The 23,700-nt window shown below is 39.8% G+C and overlaps 1 protein-coding gene across 3 annotated transcripts in view; it reads left to right on the top strand.

Annotated features, from left to right (window-relative positions):
- Positions 1 to 309: 309 nt before the first annotated feature.
- The window catches only part of CNOT2 (CCR4-NOT transcription complex subunit 2), a 90,224-nt gene continuing 66,833 nt past the window's right edge, over positions 310 to 23,700 (top strand). Inside the window, exon 1 of one of the 3 annotated variants that reach the window (XM_082043014.1) lies at positions 310 to 502. The gene's annotated coding sequence lies outside the window, so the exon portion shown is untranslated. Of the gene's footprint in view, positions 503 to 1,031; positions 1,189 to 23,700 lie in introns of those variants that run through there. The other 2 variants (XM_082043011.1, XM_082043013.1) reach the window with 2 other exon arrangements.

Below are 23,700 nucleotides of genomic sequence, written 5' to 3'. Positions count from 1 at the left end.
GCCCGGGCCGAGCCAGGCCAGGCCAGGCTGCCGTCTCCCCTCACAAAACGGGGGTCGCGCCGGCGGCCCGCGTCCCCGGGCAGCAGCGCCTCTGCCAGCGCCGGCGCCTCCGGCCGCCCTAGGCCCGCAGAGAGCGACGGGGCCCAGCAGCCCCGCGGCCTACGTGCCCCGCCGCGGGCCCGGCGACGTGCGGGGCCTCAAGCGCTGAGCCGCGTCTCCCGCGGGAGGCGGAGGGAGCGCAGCCGAGCGAGCCTCACTGCTCCTTCCTCCCCCTCTTCCCCGGCCCCCTCAGCGCCTCCGCGCCGCTCCCCGCCGGGCCGCTCCGCGTCGCGCCGGACCGTGCGGCAGCTGCTGCCCCCGCCCCTCGGCGCTGCCTGCCGGGCCGAACGGCGGCGGGGTCACGGCGGCGGCGGCCGGGTCAGAGGGTAAAGGTTGCTCCCCCAGCATCCTCCGTGCTGGATACTCAGCCATCTTGGATCCGCGGGACAAGAAAATTCATGCGGTGAGTCCGGCCCCAGCCGCCCCCTCCCCGGCCCCCGCCGCCGCCCCGGGCCCCGCCGCCGTCCCGGCCGCGGGCCGATGACGGGGGGCCGGGCGGTGGCGCGGCCCGCGACGGGGCCCTGCGAGCCCGGGGCCGTCCCGCCGGGTTTCCGTTTGCTTTTGTCTCCGAGGGGGAGCGGGGGGGACGCGCGGCGCCCGAGCCGGGAGCGCAGCCGCAGGGCCGACCCGGCCCGCTACCCCCCGCCCTCCTCCGCGGCCGCGGGCGCCGCCGGGCGCCTCTCCGGGGCCGGCCGAGGCCGCGGCCCAGCGGTGCCTGGGCCCCGCATCCTCCGCGGCCGCCGCTGGCAGCTCGCCCCGCGGCCCGCTCGGCCCGCCCGGGACAGCTCCTTCCCGCCGCCGCCTCGCCGCCCGCCCCAGCCCGGCCCCAGGCCTAGCGGCGGCCGCCTCCGCACCTCTCCCCCGCCGCCGCCACCGGGCCCATCTCCGCGCTGCGGCGGGGGTGCGCGGCCGCCCGGCCCCCGCCCGCCGCCTCCTCCCGAGCCCGACGCCGGGCCAGCGAAACCTCCTGCCCGCGGCCGGGGCTCCCACCGGCCCCGCTCCCGGGCGGCGCCGGGCTGCGCGCTTCGCCCGAGTGGCCCTGCGGCCTGCTCCGCCGGCCCCCGGGAAGGCCCGGGGTGAAGAAAGGGGGTGAGACAGGGGCTCTGCTGGCTGCTTTTCCTTCGAAAAATGTTTTTTATTTCCCCTGCGCCTTTTCCACTTTCCTCCTGGCGGCGGTTAAGGTGGTGTGTAAACAGGTTCTGGTGTTCCCTCAGACGTGTTTGTAAAACAAACTTGAAACGGAGCGAGCCGCTTTCCCGAGCGCTGCCCCCGGAGGAAGGAGCCGGCCTTCCCCTGCCCGCCGGGGCGGCGGTTTGGAGCTCCGGTGTGAGCCTGACCCGGGGGCAGAGCGTACAGGGGCGGGCTGGGGACAGGCGGGACAGGGTGACAGGTTAGGGATGAGAGGGAGACCCGAGAGCGGTGGGGAAGGGTGCGAGAGGGAGTGTTTGTACTGTAGTCAGTGTCTGTGTGCGCTGTCCTGATGGATACGAGGATTTGCTTACAGGTATTGTAGGTTTAGCATTTCTGTTTTGGGGTGGTGGTGTTTTGTTTTTTTTTTTCCCATGAAGTTTCAGGTAACTTTGTTTTAGGGGTTTTGTAATATGAGAAAATGAAAACAGGCTTGTGTGAGATGTGGATCAGCAGCTTCTGCTTTTGCTGTTGATCCACATCGCACACAAGCCTGTTTCCATTTCTGCCGTAAGTCCATTTTATCAGGGAAAAACTTACTTCCAGCTTTGCACGATTTTATCCCCAGGAGAAGATAAGAAATTTTTGTGTCTCTTTCTTCTATATGAATGTGTTTGTGTGTGACTTGAGTGTGTGAAGGAGACATTCCTGTGTGCCTGCACGGCAGGAACATCTGGTGCTGCTGACTGGCTGCTAGTCTTAACTCTTCAGCTGGGGGAAGGGAGTTTAAGATGATCAAACCTGCTGTCACATCAGTTAGTGGAAACCTTGATGTTTATGGAAACTTGGATGTGTTTCAGACTGTTAAAACTTGTGAAGACCTGCAAGGATAACATAATTGTTTGGGTTTATATTGCAAAGGCATCTTTGCTTTGCACTTGGAAGAATTGTTCTGTGTGTGTTGATGTACTTTGAGTTCTCCTATAGCGGCATGTTGATAGGATACAACTTGCAAGATCCAGTTTTATGATCTTGAAGACTGTATATGTGTCCAATGCCTTTTTTTTCTATTTCTTCCCCTTCAACTTCCACTATTGTTTATGTTGAGAATTCAGCCTGCATGCTAAACTTCAAGGTGTCAACTGCTTCTGATTTTAGGAAGGGATTTGAATACTTGCTATCGTGAGGTGGCTGGCTTGTCTTGCAAGTGTGTTTCCGTTTCACTTTCAGGAAGCTGTTGATAAAGCTAAGAGTGTACTGGTAGATAAACTTTGTCTACACGTCTCTTTTAAAAACTTAATATTGCTGTCAAAGTAGACATTGTTATTGTAACCTATCTTTGTGTCAGTTATACCAACAAAGGAAACCAAAAGCCTTTAGCTAAGAACTGAAAAAAAAAAATCCCTGGAATTTATTAAAAAGTTATTTTCAATTCTCTTTGAAAGAATCTGATTTTAAAGAATTGGTATTCAGTGGAAAAATAGGGTAGTTAATATGTCCTGAAGTTTGATGTTTAAAACTGGTCTCATAAGTGGCTCTTCACACCTGAAAATCTTGGTATTTTACCTCAGCCCATTCATATGAAAGTTGTGTGTGCACGCAGTGGAACGGTACTCTCAGAAGTATTTCTGGTGTGTTTGCTATACTTCTAAATGCATTTTTGTCTAGATAGAGTTTAACTCTGAAATTAGAATCATTATTGCATTTTTAGCCTCTGCTCTAGCTTTAAAAAAAACCAACTTGTTTTTCTGTTGGTAGAAGGGTCTGTTGTATAGTAATTGTAAAGTTGTAATCTCATTATAGCTTTAAAGCAGTCTTGTATCATAACTTTGTTCATTCAGAAGTATCTTGCACCTCCTTGTTCTTATTGACTCAAGAAGTGAATAGACCTTAAAAATGCACCGTAGAGGTTTCTTGCACCTGCTTTTTGACTTGATCTGGAAACTTAAGAGAAACATTGAATTGCTTGTTTCATTATGAGAGAGGATAGAAAGTGCTACCAAGCTTCCAAGTACATAATTTTGTTTTAAAGTAGATCCTTGTATTTAACCGTTTTTTTTCTTTTATGTATTCCATTAGAATTCTAATATGCTCGAATACAGATTTTTAAAAGGCACCTTAAAAAATGTGTTCATTAAATATATATATAAACTATTACAGTCTTGGCAGAATACTTGCCGTATTTGTCGTGTGTGTTTCTAAATGTTAGCTTAGATAGAAAGCTCTGTGCCAGTTTATATAGAAGTACAGTACCCTAGTAAATTAAAACAATAATTTTTTGCCACGGATTTAAATGATTGCTCTCAAGTGAGACAGTCTTTCTAATTTTTTAAATTATTATTAGTACAGTGTATACATGAATTACAGTGCTTGTTGTCAAAAGCCAAGAAGTTCAAGTTAGGTTATCTTTGCTTCATCTTGGCTTTTGAGGTATAAATACATTTAAAAATTGTACTTAGACATTCTTCCACACAACAGAGACCTGCTAATATTTTTGCTTGAAATTTATCCTGATGTCTCAGAGACACTGTACTGAGCATTTCAAAACAACCTGTTTCGGTTGTGTTTCTTGGATAGGGTTGGCCTTTTTTTTCCCCTGTGGTTCTTTGTGTGTGTGTGTGTGTGTGTGTGTGTGTGTGTGTGTGTGTGTGTGTGTGTGTGTGTGTGTGTGTGTGTGTGTGTGCGTGCGTGCGTGTGCTGCATTGGTCTCTTGACCCGGGTTCCTGTAAAAACGTAAGAACAACTCAAAGTTTGTGGATGGTCTCATTGACTTGAAAACACCTACTCACATGTTGATAGTTAACTTCATGCATGAGAGTTTTCAGGAGGGATGCTGCATGTTGACAGCTAAGTATGCTTTTATTGAGCATTTTAACAGTGTAGGAAGAATAGTGTCGAGTGACATTATTGCAAAGCAGGATGTTTAAAGTTGTCCTTATGGAATTATTTTGTTTTTAGTGAAGGTGTATGTATACCAAATGTGGTCTGTGCTTATCAGCAAGAGATTTCTACAAAGGCTTTACAATCTTTTTGTTTGTATCAGAAAACAAAACAAAACAAAACAAAGTTCAGATTGCTTTTAATTTCTATTTCATCTTTCATTTATAATGTTCTGCTGAAAATTGAATATTTGTATTGTGATAGTGTGTACTGGCTCACCTTCTGGTCTGGTTGTGTGACAGTCCCCAAATCAAGGTGTAAATGATCCATGCCTGAAGAGGTCAGTGAGCCTCACCAATTTGTCTTGAGGTTATCAGTAGCATTACAGAAAAGTGTGCATTATTTTTTCCTCTTGACTTGCTTGCTCTGCTTTCTGATTGCTCTTTACACTGCCAATATGTTTAATTTCACAACTCTCTATATTTCCTAGGAGGATTCCTTTCACATTATGCTGGTAGGTTAAAACTTGATTATAACTGAGGCTTTTTTTCAGACATGTCCTTCTCTTGTTGAATTGAAATGCAGTAGTGTTGATCAGAAATTCATTAATAAGTAAACCGTTGTTTCCCCCTGTTTTTCTTTTGGGATTTTGGTTTGGGATATTTTTTTTTTTTTTAAAGTATCATCTTGTACCCCATGTCAGAAGTTTTACCTTCAAATTTTTTAGGCATTTGAGTTTGTTGATGGATGAATATAGTTGGCTGAGGTCAAGATATTTGTGAAAAGGTAGAGTATATTTAATATGAAAACTAGTATAAAACACTGATGTATTTGTGAAAGTAAAATGGAAACTCCTACTTTGTGTTACTCTCACTTGAGCAGGCAGTGATGGATTGAACGTGAGCATAAGTGTGAGAGCATGCTTTCTGTCTTTTTGAGTTACCTACTGAAGTGATGGGTGACTCTGGGTAGGTCGTTTAACCCATTTATAGCCAAGTTTTAGTCTGTAAAAGAGGAAACTGCTTTCCTTTGTTTTACTTGCATGGTTCAAGGCTTCTGTGGAACTAGATACCAGTAGCAGTTAACACATACAGTTAGAGAAGGCAATGGTAAAAACTCCAAAGTGGTCCTGTACCAAATTCAGTAGGTGGTAGTTGTATTATTTGTCCTTATGTGTTTTAGAATTGTATGTCCACAACATTTTCATGACAATCTACATGTGTGTGTATTCGAAAACAATAGCAAGGAGTTTCCAGGCACCAAAAAAAGGAGCAATATGGCTAATTACATTAAAACAACCACAACTATTTTAAATTATAACTGTTAATGTTTAGATTTGTAGGCTACTACTTGGCAAACAAGTTTTTCTCAGGCTGCCTTCATAACACAGACAATGATACTTTAATATTATGCACTATCTTTTCTGTCTAAGGATTGTAGGAGGATGCCCATCCTGGTGCAAAATAAGTAACTAATGCTTGTGTCAATGGACCGTGTACTTGCCATACAGTATGTATGACTGTGTGAGTTTTTTCTTCAAGCTTCACTGGAATAGTATTTTTCCCCTTCCATCTTACAAAAGCCGTGCATTATTGGAGGTAGACTGATTAGGCTTTGTAGCTATTTTTAATGCATTTTTTCTTCTAATTGTGAAAATTGTTCTTGCAAAGCAAGTGTTGCCAGAGAACGATATGATGGAAAAAACGTTGCCGTGCTGTGTAGCGGACTTGTTCGGGTATATGCTTGGAGTCTTTCACTGTTCAGCAGTAACAAAATTTGTGAGGAAGTATTTGTTGCGTATAAATATAGTTATTAAAAAAAAAAATAAAGCAGGAAAATAGCTGTGAAGCAGGTTATTTTATGCAATGATGGAAGTAGGCTAAAAAGTGTATGGAAGAAGGTCTTCTCTTGAGAGTGTATACCACACTTTGGGGTGTGAAGAAGTGGAAGTCTGAAAGGTTTTTGGAAAGAAATCTAAGCTATAGGCAGTGCCAGTATTTGAAAGAATTAAAGACATGATGAGCAATCCTCAATGTTAAAATTACCTTGCAATATTGCGTCCATGTGTAAAACTATTTGAAGTAAAAAAAAAAATAATATGAGATATTTGATTAATTTGATGCAATATTGATACTTCACTGTGTGATGTACCTTTTTCAATAAGTCAAAAGCATCATCATGAAGTAGAAAGGTACTTTACATTGAAATCTTAATTTGTTGTCTTATTTACTGGATATGGATGCACATTTCTAATAAACTGGTTCTTCAAGATCAAATTGATTAAGATCAACATTATACACATGAGTAAGTCCTCTCTTTATTTCATGATAGAAGTTTAAGTGAATTCAGTTTATTGTGCTATTGTGATATGGATTTTATTAATCACTTTTTTAGGAAACTTTCACATGCTCAGGATGATATGTTTTGAACAATAAAGGCTTGAGTTGTTTCACCTCCTAATTCATTGAAGTTCAGTTGTATAAGAACGTGTGTGGTGTGGGACATTTGTGGTGAAATAGGAAGTATTTTGAATTTATTGCAAGGATAAAATGTAGTTTTCAAGAGATTGGTGCTCTTTTGAGCTCTCCGTATCTCACAGAGATGTGTATTTTGACTACCAGCAGCATATGCATGATGGCAAGTTGTATTTCATAACAGTTAAATCAGGTATTTGCAAACTGTTAATATTAGCTGTGATCCTAATCTTTTGTCTTCAAAAGACACATAAATTTAGACTAAATTACTTTTTTTGACTTTTTTTAAAAAAAAAAACAAAACAAAAAAACAAAAAACATCTGGCAGTTCTTTTAGGGTCCTGACTCTAGGTTCAGTTTCAGGCCTCCCCTTCTCAAATACACTACTAGACTGAAATAATTTTTTTAAGCAACAGCTCAGTAAGTCTTGAAAACTGGGATGACCAAGTGTAGGTCTGGTTGGCAACGAGGAGTGACTTGCTGAGAGGTGGTGTCTTTAACTGACCCTTTTGCTGCAGCAGGTCTGTATTCCAACATGCAGCTGCTGGATTTTTCTGTGCTCTTGAATAGCTGCATTTTCAGAGTCCAGTTTTTAAAACAAAAACATTTTGAGAGGTGCATTCTAAAATTTGGTAGACTAAGCGTACTTTACAGGCCACACTGTTAATGTACTTAGCAAAGAGGCTGAAGAGGAATAGCGTAGGCTGCAAATGAATAAACAGTGGTAGTAAAATCTGTTGATAGTAGGATGCACTTAATGGATTGTTTTATGTCTGTATCTGCAAGAAATAGGGAAAGCAATACTGAAAAATTGAGGTTGGGTTATTTTGAAGAGCTGTGTCATGCATGACCACAAAGTTAGTTGTTTTGTTTTTTTTTTTTTTAAAAAAAAGTGGTAAAAATGAGAGAAGCAGTGAAAATCAGAGATGGTGAAGGACGAGTAAAGTTTACCCTAGGCAAATGCATGCTGGGTTCATTCTGCAATATTTAGTACTGTTTAAAGAAAGCAAACACCTAGGAAGCTTTGATTCAGTTTTTCTCAGGAGGTGCCATTTATGAGATGTTTTGGTTTGTCTGCCCCTCCCCCCAAATGAGTGTGTATGTGTGTATGTATATATAAAAATTTAAAATATATGTCGAACCTAACATGTGGGTTAAATAAAAAGTTAAGCATTTAATTTATACCTGTATTTATATATGGAAACTTAAATTGAAAGGAGAAATTAAGACTCAAATTATGGTACCACAGACCTCATAAAATTATGTCTAGGCATAGGAAGTCGAAATTAGTGCATCCTCTTGGAAAAGAGATAGTCAGACCTGATCTAGTATGTATTCTGTAGGACCGCAGCTGGTCAGGCAGCCTGTGAGCACACACAGACTTCCATTGCCTGTGCCACGATTCTTCCCTGGAGCAGGGAGGAAAGCAAGTGATGAAGAGATGTGGCAAAGAAGTAAGTTGGGGGTTTTCATGATGTGGGAGAAGTATTAAGAAACAAAAGAACAAATCTGTAAGCAACTAGTTTTTATTAGTTCTGCTGCTCATAGAAAAGAATATGTCTATATTTAAGATTAGTAGTGTGTCAAGGTTTAAGGCGAGGCGGCAATTCTATGTGGATTTTTTTTGTTTTGTTTTTTTTTAATGTATGCACATTAACTTTCTTAGTCTCAGATGGTTCAGTATTTTTTGGGATTGGCAGGAGAGAACTCTGATCTGAATCTAATCTAATTCTGCTCCAACTGAGCAATTGTTCTCTGTGCACATTGATGTAACTGTCCATGGCTCTGCAACAGATTCCAGTGCAGTACTTAATTTGTAATGTGCTTCTAAAAATAAGTGTGTAGTCTTATGTAACACTTCTTGTATTGTTAGCACCTAGAGGCTTCATCCCCACTGGTATGAAGCGGAACACATCCTACATAATTTTTGATTGTGGGTATTTACATCTGAAATATTTACCCTGTCAGTGTCTGTGGCCAAACAGTAACTTTGCTTGTGTTTTAAGAATATCAAATATCTTGTTTATCCACATTTAGGTATGTTATTCCTCTGCATTTGTGAAGTTTTACAGTATTATTTTGGCATATGTGAGCCAAACAACTGATTAAAAGTACTTTAAAGTACAGTAGACCTTGGTTTCTCTAATCTGAAGAAGGCTGGTGGGTTCCTGCTCACAGGTATGTGCACTTTCTCAGAGACCTCTCATAATCTGGTGCTGCACTGTAAGAGTTCTGAAAGTCTGATTGCTGCAGGTATGAAAAGATGATGTTAATCGTATTAATGCAACTTTGAGGGTGAACTTAAAATATGCTTGAAAATAAACTCACTTTTTTCAGTATTTTAGGTGATATTAATGATAAAATTATACTGTTCTCTTAGCTGTTATATACCTCTTGCTGTAGTCTTAGCAATGTTTTGATCTCTTTAATGTGACTTTTCTCATGCTTTTTGAATTCAGACTGCAAGTAACATGTTAATTTAAATGATAGAATGCATCATGTCTTGGTGATAGGATGACACCTGTGCAGAACAAACTTGTCATATATAAATAATTTAAGGGACAGAAATTGGATTTATCAAGAATGATAGCTTTATTAGAAAGTAATTTAATTCCCATTTTTTTCACCACTTGAAGCAGGTGCTATATTTTTGTGTTAAGAGCACAGCTGAAATTTTGGAGTAGGGGACTGAAAATTGAGAGTTGCAAAATCCAAGGCCAAAACAGGGACATCCATGGTTTTTGTTCTGTTACTGTCCTCACACAAGTTAATTTTCTATAGTGTTGTTTACTGACATCCCAAGTGCTTCATTTTACAAGTCCTTCTTTTTCCCTGAGGGATCCTGTAGTTCAGTGAAGAATGAATTACAAGGGATCTGAGGTCTGGAGGAATAAATACTTATAGAACTGAATAAACAGGTAGTCTCTTAGGTCGCAGCTTTAAGAAGAAATGAGGTTTTATAGATGCTTTTAATGATTGTTTTATCTGAACAATTAAAATTATTTAATTTCCTAGCAGTGTCTAGATCAAGTATCCAGAACTTTGGGTCAGGGAACTACTGTCAGCCCTCACACTTCCTGGTCAGCTGTGGAGGTCGTCCTGAAAGACTGAAAAATTTGTAAAGCTTGGGATTTGTGACACCAGAGGCCCACACTTCAGTGCGAGGGTTACCCTTGACAAAGTAGGGGCTACCTTTGTCCTTCCTAAGGCCAAACAGCATATATACATATTCAGATTGGTAGATATGTGCCATTTCCACATGGATAGGTTTTGTTTCTAGGTTGGACTTGTGTTGTTCAGCGGGGAGTAGGCAATGTCAGTAGGTGACAGCCTGCTGTAAGGCCTGTCATCCCTTCGGTTGGGGACTTTAAGAAACCGTCTTGACCCAGCGTGTGTATTGGGGAGGAAAAACCACGAAGCACCACACCACCCTTCCTGGAGGCCTGTGGGTACCATCCCCTTGTCCTGGTGGTGGGTGGACAGTCCCTCCTGTTCTTGGAGAACTGATGGGTGTGCCTGTGAGGGGAAGGAGTAGGATGTCACACACAAAATCATTGTTACTCAGCTTTGCTTTATGAATAGCAGCGTTACATGTTTTTCTCAGTTCTGGGCTGTCCAAAGAGCCCTTGGACACAGCTGGAGCACTGTGGTGCTGGTGGCAGTTGACATTTTATCACTGAGTCTTCTTGGCCTGGTTTGAGTAGGACTGTGTCAGAAAATTGCTGGTATTGCTTGGTTCTTGAGGGGTTTTTGGGAGATAGGAGTTTTGTGAGAACTGCCTATTTATTTTTGTGTAAAGAGTCAGTGCTCACTTTTTACTTCAAATGCTTAATTGTCCTGTTAATATAATTTAATTTTGTGAAGTTTATCCTGCACTCCTTGTATAGCTTGCTATTTATGAAAAGTTCTAGATTTTTGTGGAAGATGGTGTAACCATACTTTCCTCCCTAATTAAGTAAAACTGTGAAATATTTTGTCAGGTTTGTTCAGTGTCTAGCTTTTCGACTTGCAACTTCTAGAATGAATGGATAGTCTTTTCACTGACTAATGCAGGGTCAGAATGAGCTCACCTCCCTGCAGTGTTGCCCCTGCTATGGCAATCTATAAAACTGTGTGGATATGTTTTGGTCCTTCTGAGGTATGGATATTTGGTTGTGAACATGTTTTCTGTGAAAACTCTCAGTCACTAATAATTGTAGTGACACTTCAAAATATCTGTTACTGTTTTTACTGGAAAGGAAAATAGCATATAAAACCATAAAAGAATGACAGATTTTGCTTAGCAGGTGAGCTTCTGAAATTGTCATGCATGAAGAGCATTTAACATAATCCAGTTGTCAGTGTTAAACTCTGATACTCTGAAACAGGGAAAAAAAAGAAAGTAAAAATGGTCTTGCCTAATCAGTTGCTCCCATGCTTTGTAGTGGCAAACCAGAAGACATACCAAGTTTTGCCTTGGTTGACAAAAGAAGTCTTGTTCACTGGAAGCCTCACCAGGTCCTGCCCTATCAGCAGTCTGACCTCTGTGGACACTGTAAAACTGGCAAAATACAATCTGCAAAAAATCAGAATGACAAATGGCTACTTTACTAACGGAAATATGTCCCTTTAGTAAGAAAGAGACTCCTAGTGATACCTTGTAATTGTACAATCTGTTATGAGGAGCTAATTTAAATTTGGGGTAGTTGTGTGAAGTCATAGTGATAAAAATCTGTGCAACAAAGCTGAGGTGGTCATATCCCTCGTGTATTCATTTTGTAGCATTCCCTTTACATTTTTTGTAACATCAAATATGCTTTGAAATTTTAGCTATTAAAAGTGTAATTTTTTTTTTCACTTGGTTACTATATAAATCTAGAGAGGAACAGGTATGTTCTATTGGGTGATGAAGGCGTTCCCGGTGTTAGTATAAGCATCTTCTGTGCTCCCAGAGTGTCTTCTTTTTCTACCTTATGTATTCTTACGGTTTGCTTTTTTTGTCCCTGTACTTTTCTTTCTCTGTTTCATCTACTGATGTCATTCTGTTTCGTTGCTTCCCCAGCAATTTAAGATTGAAGAGCAAAGTTTTAGATTACCTTATTGTTCTTCCTGATGCTTAGTCTTTGCATTGCCACATCATAAACTTGTCTCATTTTCAGTTCATAAACTGAGAGGGATGTAGGTCACTGTTTATATGAACATTTGAAGTTTTGTTACCAAAAAAAAAACCCCAACCTTCCTCAGTAAGCACTTAAAACCCTGCTTCAGTGAATGTTAAAATACCAATCTCCAAGGCAATCTGAATTTAAGAAATGCTGGAATGTAGGTTTTGTTTACTATCTTAAGTCAGGTTCCACCTGCATATTACTGTTTTATAGTTTTTTTTTTTTTATTAAATGCTGTTTTTCCTAGAGGACTCTGGCCTCATTTGCTGGACAGGATGCATGGTGTTAGCTCACTGAGATTCTTTTTTAATCCCATTTTTCTGGTCATGCTATCCAAAATTATAAGTAGATTCTGGATTAATGTTTTCTCTCCCATTTCTTCGTTACAGTTTCATGGAAGTGCTTTATAATATGTTTTTGAAAAAGTTATGTTTTTATATTGTCTCACTGAGGTGACAGCCAGGTGTTACAAAGAGAAACTGAGGCATTGATGTGATATATCCTAACAGAAATACCTTTTATTTCGTTTGCAGCTGTGAATGGTTAATGCTTCTGCATAGACTCTTAAAATATTTCAAGGCTTTTGTGAAAATCTTTGTGTGGCTCCCCCAGCATTATTAAAACAACAATAAAAAAAAGGACAAACCTTAAGAGACAGGCATAAAATCAGTTTACATATGTGACATTTAAACATCTTAGCTAGACAGGTTGTTTTCTTTCTATAATCTCTGCCTCATTAATTAGAGGAGGATGATGATACATCTTGACAGTGGTCCCTGGTCCAGTGACTGAATACCAAAAGAATGCGGAAATCCAGAAATGCTGGGTGTGAGCATCTGAAGCTCCACATACCTCAGTAGCTGGGTCTTTGGGACTCTTTGCTTTCCCATCAGCATCTTACCGGTCTGTCTCTCTCTGCAGTTTCTTTTTCTGTTCCTCTTCTAGTTTCCTCCTCCCTTGTGTCCCAGCTATTGTCCTGATGGCACCTAACTGATTTTTAAGAGTATTAAAGGGACATATTTTCATGTTTAAAAACATTCAGAAATGATTGAATTATCTTAGCTACTTAAAAAAAAATAAATAAATCTGATCACTTCAGCCTGAAAGATGGTTAAAGGGTGTATTTGGGAATAAAAGGCTTATGCATTCTCTAATTTGGCCAAGTGGATGATATGAGGTCTTAAAAGCGGTGGCTGAGATCATCCAACACAGTATTGCTGCCTGCACTCTGTGCAACAATGTAAAACCCAATCCATATGTTTTCATAGCTTTTTCTTCTTCCAAAATAGTGCAATTTTTTAAAAGGACCATATTAAAGTGTACTGCATGTGCATGCAGTTTATTGTGCAGTTCTCTGAATATGGAGTATAAGAAGAGGTATAGAAAAATTCAGGAAAGTCATTAGTCTGGAAGCGTTGGATAAACCTCAAATTACAGGATTGTTTTCAGAATTTCTAACTTTAAACATGATATGGTTTTCAAAGTGGGTTATCTGCCCATGATTTGTTTTGAAAAAGGCACTGGGGTTAAATGCTTAGAAAAAGTATTTTTGCTGTCTGGATTTTTTTGTTTGTTTTCTGAAAAGAAGCTTTGCTTGAGGAGAGAAGTGGTATCCATAGGAAGATTACTGGCATTTATGAAAATGGATCAGAAAGCAGGGGTTAGCTGTAACTTCATAAGAAAGAAATGACTGCCATTGCTACGTTAAAAAATATTTGTGTTGTAAATCAAGATAGTTTAGTTGTAAGGGCATAGGAGGATTATGTAATGAGGAAAAATACGAAGAGAAAGTTGCAAGAGGAGTGAATGTTCTCAGTTAAGGTGAAGGTTTTAGTTTTATTTGGTGTGTTCACCTACATTAAAACTCTAGTGAAAACAGTAAAGATGTCTATTCAAGTAATATATGGCTCATTTTTCTCCTTTTCTTTGTGTTGTACAAGAGACACAGTTAATACCCAGACTCAGCTATAAATCTTTGGACATCAGTTTAAGATCCAGATTTATCCCACATATCTTCCTCCACTTAATTGTAATACTTGAGGTGAAATTTCTCTCTTCTGACTTAGGCTGCCTGAAAGGTAGGCATCTAGGTCTCTGGAAGTCCAGGGAAAAGAATGGAAAAACTTCTTATGTATCCTTGAAAAGACACGCATATACCAGAAGTAAGCATTTGCTCTCTGAATAAGTGTAACTGAACAGAGTATGTATATAACAGACCTTAAAGTTGGTGCTGCTGTACCCTTTTCCTTCTTTTCAGACTATACTATTCGCAATACACATGTAGCAATTCTGTATGTTCTGCAAATATGCTGCAAATAATGAAAAATCAGTGGTTTTCACTAGGGTGGACTTACAATGGATAACCACGACATTGTGAGTTGCTGGAGTAGAACTTCCCCCCTTCATGCTTCAACTTCCAGATAGAGGGATTGGAAGTCTTGTTTTCCGCCGGTAACCCAGGGTTTTAGTGAAAATCTTCCTATATAAATAGGCAGTAGCGATGCTAGACTAGCATGAGAACCTAAATAAGTCTTGTATCACTATAGGAATTACAATATAATGTATTAACCATTGTGAAACCTTTGAATAATCTTTAAAGAAAAAACAAGCATGCAACAATGTGTAATCAAGAGAAACCTTATGGGATAAAGCTTTTTTTTTTGAAGACCGCCTTCTGACTAGTGTTTATTGAGATCACAAATGAGAATGTGGTTAGCATATTCTCCTGTAATTGTCCTCTTTTCTCCCCCCTCTGTCAGGCCTGTGTTGTGATGCTCATCCTTCTCCGGGAAGGGCCTGTGTTGAATTATGGTTTGTTTACTGGCTCTTCCGACCTCAGGCACAGTGCCTCTGGGTCCTTTCCTCTTAAACCTTCTTTGTCTGGGAAAAACAGAGTCTGTAGTTTATAAAGTGTATTTAGATTATTTTGGCTGAAAAGCGTGATTTTTTTTAATGTCTAATTTTATGACGACGTGTAGTATTAATGTATAGTTCTGTTTATTTTGCACACTCTTAACATGTGTTTCCCCCTTCGGTTGCATGTATAAATCACTGCCAGTTTTGACTAGAAATATGTTTAAGTTACAGTTTTGTGCTTATTTGTAGAGAATCAGAACAGTATAAGCTGGATTAGGTGTAGAATATGCAGAATAAAAAGTTTTCAAGCTGTGTAATTTTTACCTGGTAAAAGACTTGGTGTTTTCTAATTTCGCACTTCACTTTAGGTGTATTGTGAGAAAACTCTTACTGGGCCAGTACTGACCTTGCTTTTGAAAACCTCCTTAGAATATGAGGTAGAGTTCTTATCATGAATTTCTGTGTCCTAACAAAGCTCTAAATTGGGCTCCTTGCCACCTTAGGTGTTTTTTTAAGTTTTGGGGTTTTTTTTGTTTGTTTGGGTTTTTGTTTTTGTTTTTTTTTTTGTGTGTGTGTGTGTTTGTTTGTTTGGGGGTTTTTTGGTGTGTGGGTTTTTTTTTTTTTTTTTTTAATTGAAGTTTTGTTTGTCTGTGTCAAGTCAAGTATGTAACATACTCCAGAATCACTGAGTTTTAATAGAGTTCAAAATTCTCTTTATTGTTTTTTTTTCTTTAAATTGGAAATTATAATGTAGAAATGTGCTTGATGGTGATAGACTTACTGTAAACATGTACTGTGAAAACTTCTTTTTTCTTAAAAAAAAAAAGTTCTGGGTCAGTAAGAAATGTAATGGTAAAAATCTAATTTTCTGAAAAGAGGTAGATATGGAAGTGTTTAAGGGAACCTCTGTTAGGGCAGCAGAAGTATATTACTCCCATAAACATGTAACTGACACATGTTAATCATGATGCACTTCAAAGGACTAGACTACTGAAACAATTTATTTCATTTAGGTTTTTATTTTGGGATGTTTGGTCATAATTTAGGAACGCTTTACTGTTAAAGAAAAATATGACTGGATTAATTGTATTTAACTGAAAACTTTGTCTTAAAGGATTTTTTTACACCGGAGCCATGCTAAATGACATTAAACAGTAACTATGCCAATTAGAAAAGGCTATGATCTTTCATACTTTAGGTAAAACTTTTAACTTGTGTTTCATGTGGTTTTGAAGATTCTTGAAGGGCCAGTTCTTTTAAAAAGTAAAATTTCTCTTGTGCTATCAGCCTTGCTGGATTTAATTTCGGTATTAAAACCTGTAGTTTTTCAATATTGCAGATAATAGATTTAATAGTGAAGATGATTCTTTTTTCCTTCATCCTGTTATAGAAAAGTCTAGAGATTTCTGGAATTTTGATTTTTTTAAAAAAATTCTGTAGTGAAAATCATGTTTACTCTTGATTTGCAAGTGTAAGTTGCAGTCTCCAAACTGATACGCCGTCAGGTATATATTACAAAATTGTGCAAGTTAGGAGAGGGACAGCTGATTCTGGATCTTCTGTCTTGGTGATCAGTGTCAAGGGTTTATAAAGCGAAAGTCATTAAACTGTTCTTCGTGTATATGATTTCTCTGATTCCTTGCAGCTGGTCTTATAGCTCGCTGATCCATGGGCACAGAGGAATAAGCTCTGTCTCTTAGAATTATTTTTACTGCTCTGCCTTTCTTTAAAATGCAGTGTTATTATTCATGGCCTGCAAAAGGCGTTTTGATAGGAAGTGAAAAGCATTAGATGCAGAGATTTTAGAAAAAGTGTGGGAATGTAAAAAGCAATGAAGGTCTTGGACAGTGTGGGTTGTTCCGGACAGTGTTATGTTTTTCTTTCTTGAAAGCAAGTGACAGAAACTGTTTATCCAAGGTGCTGCTTTCCCCTGGAAAGAGATTAGGGAGGAACTATCTAAACCTATTCTGCTTTACTTCTGTGGTGTCAGCCTTCCGAGTAAAATGGCAACTGCAAAGCAATAGCTTTGATACAGCTGTGTCAGAGCAGACTGTTATGATCATCACCACCACAAAACCCTTTGCTCTTCCTCTTTTTTTCATTTATCAAAGCGTCCTGGCAAACAAGGGCCTGCCAGCACAGGTACCTCTATGACAGGGAAATGAGTGTGTAAACATAAACCCAGGAGATTCTGCCAGTGTGTAAACTGGCTACAAATTCACTGTGAGAACCAGTGGAGAAGTTGGTTGGTGGAGCCTGCTCTGATAAATCTGGAAAGTTGTTTTTTCACTGTTCATTGCTAGACAGGCTTCCAAGCACTGCCTTAGGCTCTCACAATTATCTCCGATTTCCAGCAAGGCAGCTGAATTAAAGAGAACTGCTACATCAGGGAAAGACAGGAAGAAGTTTCTAAAGAGATATTTCAGGTAGTTTGTAGGGCTCTTCTCCAGTTTAAATGTCACCTAGGAAGCTATTGCTGTTCTTGGTCCTTCTCAAAAAATTAGATTTTGGAGGTCACAGATGGAATATTTGATAGATGAAGCAAGATCCTGGCTCAACAACTAATTCAAATGTGTCATTGAAGTAAGATGTTGCGTGTCTGTTCATGATGTGATTAATATGACAGTTCATGGAGTATCCAGCTGAAAATGCCCAAGTCGAGGTGAAGTCCGAGATCTTTGTCTGTATAGAATGCCTTTTTCTGTAACCGTTTGTAGCAACTATATTTCTTTTGCATAACATTTCCAGAATTATTTCTGCATTTTTTTTCTGCTTTGCCTACTTAAATGTGAGTATCCTGCCAGTGAGCAAATGGGTAGAAAGGTCCTGTTGTTTTTCCGTGTCAGTATTACCTTTTTACAAGTCACTTGATAAGCTACTAACCCAAAATAGAAAAGGTCTGTTGGGACAAATCTGCAAAATGAGTTACGGTAAAATAAACTTTATGGGGGAGAAACTTCAAATCTGCTGTCTTGCAGTGCTCTAGGCTCCTCTTAGTTTTCTTCATTTTGTTTTTGTTCTGTTTTTATCTATATGCCTGTCTTATCCAAACGTAGCTTTTTGATGTTCTAACGGTGAACTTCTCAACTTCTTTAAAGTGTGTCTGTTTCCAGGAGCCAGACCTTCTGCCTTTCTAGTAGCAAGTTCTAAGTCTGGCTCTTGGCTGCTGCAGGCTGAGTATCAATTATAATAGGCTTATAAAATTTATTTCTTTAACAGTTTTTATAGTAAGTTCTGTTTGTCTTGCTTCTCAAACTTTAGATAGAGAAACAGAAGCTGCATTCCTTGCATTCTATCCATAGGGAGGGAATGAAGGAGGGAACTCGTGCATTTCAGTAAAGAGTATAAACCTGGGATTTGCTTGCCTGTGTAGTAGCAAAATATGCTAACAATTCCTTGTAACTTTTGTTTGTGTTACTACTCTAGGCTGGTTAAGGTCTATCCAGTACTAACAAATATTCAGTGCAAATTTTTAGCTTTAGAGACTCATTGATAATATGCAAAGGAAGGAAAAGTAGAATAACTCATATAAAGTTAATTCTCATTGTCAATCTTTGTTAATACCATTGGCCCCATTTGCCCTGTCTGGTGCTTTTGGCGTTTGAAGTGGTAATGTCTGAGACCTTTGGGGTGTTTTCCCTTGTCTCAGTTGCTCTTTATACTCTTGTCGGAAGTGAATGAGAATGTATATAGGGCATGTCCAATTCAGCACAAAGCAAACTCCAGAAGAGACCTAATATTTAGTAATCTTTTTATCTAAACATAAACTGTTCTATTATGCTTTTTCTAGTCATTTATTATGAGAATGATTGAACTTTCAAAAAAAAATGCTTTGCATATTGATATAGTAGCCTAAGATGTATTCAGAAGTCCTAATATCTATTCAGAAGTCCTAATATGTACAAGAGCAGAGATTATACCAGCATTATTTTTTAATTGATTCATCATGGAAGATTTTCACATACTTTTTATGTTATTGTATTGTTACAGGAGCTATTTTGAAGGGATGAAAGGCCAGCAAATATGTAGCAAGAAAAAATTTGAATATGAGGCAGCCTGGTGATGATACTATTGGGAAAACTTATTAAAAATATTACGTATTTTTATATTTAAATCTATGTAAATATAATTATCTTTAGCACTGGCTTTGGAGCATTATTTGGAATGTTTTATTATGCATACATATCTTTTAATCTTAATTACATATAGTCAGTCAAGAAGATCTCTGGGTGCTCATTCCTAGAAGCTTAATTAATTTTAAATACTGCAGAAGAAGGGTTTAGCATACATAGTAGCATTTGTAATACTGAAATTTGATGTAAAGCCTTAAGTTTTCTATTAACCTTCCCTTAAAAGAGTGTTTCTTAAAATATTGTAAAATAATAAAAGCAGTGCTCTGTATAGCTCTATTTATGAGTGCATGTGTAATGACACATTTTAGATTATGAAGATCCTTGTGCTTTCAGATATATCTGCGCTTACTTTAGAAAGTGAGCTTTCTTTTCTTTAGCTGTCATCTAAATATTACTAGTGCCTCTTAAGAACTGATGAGTGAAATTACTGTTCTAGTCCATCAAGAAATTATGAGTGTGGAGTGGCATAGACAATACTGAAGCAATAATTTGACCTAACGAGTCATCTGCAATACATCAAAAGCCACGTTTGCCATTTAGGTCTTACAGTTTAATGAGCAAAAGGCTGAATAATTTTTTGGTGAGAACGGAGCATGTTTATGAGAGAGAGGACAAATAAGCTTTGCGTTACTCCTGGTTAAATTGGGATTTACCATTTAGGAATAAAGAAGAGTTTTCTAATCAAAGGCAAAATAACCTGGACACTGATCAGCTGGAAGAGATGTGCCGATTGGTTAACTGACAGTGTTACCTTGCGCCTTTCTATAAAGGGAACGTAAAATCTGAATGAGCTGCAGAAGGAGTAATCGTAGTCCTGCATTTACATGTTAAATGCAGTTAGCTTCTTGTAATTTTGCTTGATAATTATAGGTACTCTGCAAAGAGGGAAGTGTTTTAAGTGGTTATCTGTTGCCCCGTGTTGAAACGTAAGCAGTAAAGTCCAAATTTTTAGTGTACCTGGCCAAGGACAGTTATGCAGGTAAACATTCAGTTATGAAAGAATACTCTTATGATATTTAATTGGAAAACCAGCTTCTTTTGAAATTCCTACATGAAGGGTAAGTAATTACTGGGGAGTTGTAGATCACTGTGCTTTTCTTGTGTTTTTCTCCTTCAATTTTTCTTCCTTGCTGTCTCTTTAAAACAAGGGGGGGGAAAAATTAAGGGAAAGGAAGAAGACTGTTCTACAACCCTCTTTTCCTCCTTAAGAAGAAAGAGGGGGGCACCTTAGTTTTCAGATCTTAATTTAGAATAGGCTGGGCCCTGTTCGTTTCAGTAGGATTCTTGTGTGTAAAAGCACCTGCATTCAGGGAGAGATTGGCCCCAATCCCACACTAAACGTAGCTTAGTTTAAGGGACAGGTTTCTGATTTGACTTTGTTCTGTCTATAGTGTTTCCACTTGAGGAGTAAGTTGTGTGAAAAGAAAATAGAAGACGGATTGAAGGGGCATTGTTGATTATTTTAAGTTGACATTTTCTAATAACACATTTTGAATATTTTACCGTGAGGCCTTTTTATTTATTCAAATACTTCCCCACCACCTGCCATCTCAGTTGCTGATCTGCAGTTTGCTGGAGAAACTCTATTTCATGTTAGCAAAGGTATCTTGACAGTCTGTTCTCTTCTTCTTCCTCCTCCTCATGCACCCTCTGCTGCCTGCAGACGCTTTGGGGCGGGTTGTTTTGGCTTATTTTGGGGGTTGGATACTGTGGTGAATCTGGGTGTGCAGGAGTGCATGAGTGGCGCACAGTGTCAATGGACCAACCAGAAAGTGCCAGTAAGAGTGAAACCAGCGATCTGCAAAGTGCTCTCAAACCAAATAAGCAAAAATACTAACAGTATTTTGAGTAACTTTCACTGATGATTAGACATGTGTTTGCAAGCAGAGCTGACGAGTGCAAAACCCACTGTTTGATGGTATTAACAAAGTCCACAAGAGGTATTTATTGAAGTTGTGTACTCTTGTCTCTCTAAGCAGTATGTGTATATTAAGGGTGAAGGCATGTCTCCTTACCCTTTTAATAGTAAGTCTACTTAGGAGATATGTAGCTGTTTATCAGGAATTGCACTTTTATTCTGCTCTGTTACTGTTGCTGCATTACTGTAAAATTGCTGTACTGGCAACTTAAAAATAAAGGCATTTTGGGATTATCTAATGTCCACTTAAATAGCAGTGGATAAAATGCTTGAAACATTAATGGCATATTGTGCCGTGGTGTTGGGGTTAAATGGAAAGATTGGAGAAGAAAGATACACCTGTGTCTGGGCTATGCTGTTTGAGTAAATTAAGCAAAATAGCACTGTGTCAGTGCTTGACTGTGCTAGACCAGCACAGGTGCATGTTTGTAGCTCCACATAAACATACGATGCTTGAAGAATTAAGGAGAAGGAAACCCTGAGAAGTCCATTAGCTGAAACAGAATGAAATCCAGTTCCGGAGTGAAATTTGATTTAGCTGCAATGATGTATACTGACCAACTTCAAACAAGAGAGCAGGACTAGTGCAGGTGTGCTCAGATAAGCCGTGTCCATTCAGGCTGAACTCTCAGCGTGCAGCAGCTGAGTTGTCACTGTCGGGACCATCACAGTTCTGTTTCCACAGACACTGTGGCAAATGCTGCTTGTGCTCTAATGCTGAGGCTTGGATCCTGCATCCAACAGTTTGAGAAGTATTTAGTTAACTTGACAACATCTTTGCCCAAACTTCTTATTTAATGTAATACTCTTTTAACTAGATTAACAAATAAATAAATAAATAACTTTTGCAGGTTTCTTACAGATGCAAGGATTGCTTTACCTTTCAGGCATGAGCTGCGTATTTTTGCACAGAGAACCTTGCATGCACACAGCTGCTTGAACCAGAGACCTCTTCTCTGCAGTTAGTGTTTAGCTGGAGTATTCTTGGTGCTCTCTCCTGTTTGCTGACAACACTTCGCTATTTTTGCTTTTCCCTTAGCTGCGCAGTTTTTCACTCTGAATTTTTGGCCTTTAAATCTACTTGCCCTACTTGTTGTTGGTATCTGCGATAGTGGCTTGATGGTCTCTTCAAGCTGTGTGTGGTATAGGGCAAAAAGATGGGGGGTACGTGCAAAGCTTCTGTTTACCTGTTTCTTAAACAGCAGGTGAGATGGATGCCTATTAACATGTCTGGGCATGTGCTCCAGGCTGCGGATTTGTGCGGTGCATTAGTGAATCTCAGCCCTCTTCACATCATATAGGAGTAAAGTAACCTATCTTTACAGTACGGATCTCCTGCCATCTTTGTCCTTCAGGGAAAGCACCACTTCCAGGTGCTAGTGGGACAATGGCTTTACTTCTAGAATTGAACTGCAGGCACTGCAGTGTCCTGTGTGTTAGAAACAGAAGAGAGAAGGGAAGCATCCCACAGCCTTGTGGATGTTCTGCAGTAGTGAGGCCGTTCTTGCCTGCTGGAGTGGCCAAAGCACAGCTGTGCTTCGCTGCAGACTTCAGCTGCCTCGGCTGTTGGAAAGAAAAATCAGAAGTTCCAGGCTTCTAGGATGACATTTTTGGTATTGCTTTCATGTCTGGCTGTCTTGACACAATCAGAGAAGTTTTAGTAACCAGATTTTAGGGATAGGTGTTCTAGGAAAGTCCAGGATATGCAATGATATACCTGTGTTTTGCCAAAATGCTTGTATCTGTTGTAAAGCATCTGTCTTTTAATAAACCTGTGCTGTTTGGCCTGGAAACAGATAATCTTTCATTTTGTCAGGGTTTCCAGCTGGCAGTAATATCCATTGAGCATCTTTTCTTTTGCCTCTTTATTTTTTTTCCAAGTAAGGGGGCTTTTAGACTGCTTGAAGACCTCAGCTTCAGCTTTTCCTTACTTTCTCTTCAGATTCGCCAAATACTGTCAGAGGTCAAGGCTTCATAGGTATTAACTCCAGTACTTGTGACCCATCTGTATTCCCTCTGTTGATATCATGCTAAGGTGTCCCGTCAGGTTCATGTCACCCACTTTGTCTCTCCTACCTACAGTTTCCTTTCTCTAAATTAAAAAAACAACAAAAATAAATTTCTCCCCCCTCCCCCCAAACCCACAACAAACTCTTCTGTTCTTGATACACTAGCCACAAGTCTTACCACTCATGCTACTGCTGTTCTGCAGTTCACTGCTACCTTTCCCTTTCTGGAGTGTGTGGACTTCCACTGTGTACTAGGGAAAGTTTCATTGCACTGCAGAGGGAAAGGATTTTACAGCCTCTTTTTCTAATATCAAAGAGGAGAAAGATGGAGTCATTTTAGACTTAAGCATTCATCTTCTCCCCTCCCTTTTCCTTAGGACTTCAGGACTGGCCATTCTCTTGGCCGGTGAGGAAAGAAATCGGTGTATCTCTTGATTTCAGGTTGCTGGAATGGAAATATAGAAGTGAGAGTCACAGAGGAAGTATCTGTATTTTTCAGTGATGCGAATCTGCTAACAGTAAAATATCTGATTGATTAGTTTATTTATGACACTAAGGTATAGTGACATTGTCTCCTTTCTCTTCATAATAATGAAGTAGGGGTCTCTTAATTAAGAGACTCAAGAAACTATTGTTGACTTGAAACATCTTTTTTTTAATTTTTTTTTTAAATTAGTGGAAGACTAAACTTAAAGCCCAGTGTCCAGAAATTTTGCTTACATCCTGTCAGTTGGATGCAGCTGACTGGGGTGATTCTGGACACAGTATCTGTGAAGGCCTTTCTGCCTTCTGCCTGTGGTTTCAGAACCATTAAGTCTTTGTCTGGATGCCTATCCTACCAGCTAGAGTAAGGCCCTTAGGATTTTCTTCATAATGGGTTACTCCTTCCAATTTAAAGTTTAATTTGAATTAGCTTTACTTAATCTAGAATGGGATGGACAGGTCTTGCAGTTTAGAGTCTCTCATCCCATCAAAGCAGAAATGTCACATCAGCTTTCTAGAGCTCTTCATTGAAGCAGCGTCGCTGACAGATCACTGTGTTTGGGTGGCAGCGATGGC

The sequence above is a fragment of the Streptopelia decaocto genome (genome assembly GCF_964273445.1).
Source record: "Streptopelia decaocto genome assembly, chromosome: 1".
Taxonomy (NCBI): Eukaryota; Metazoa; Chordata; class Aves; order Columbiformes; family Columbidae; genus Streptopelia; species Streptopelia decaocto.
Note: the sequence above shows the minus strand (reverse complement) of the source record. Positions and strands in the feature narration are given on the sequence as shown.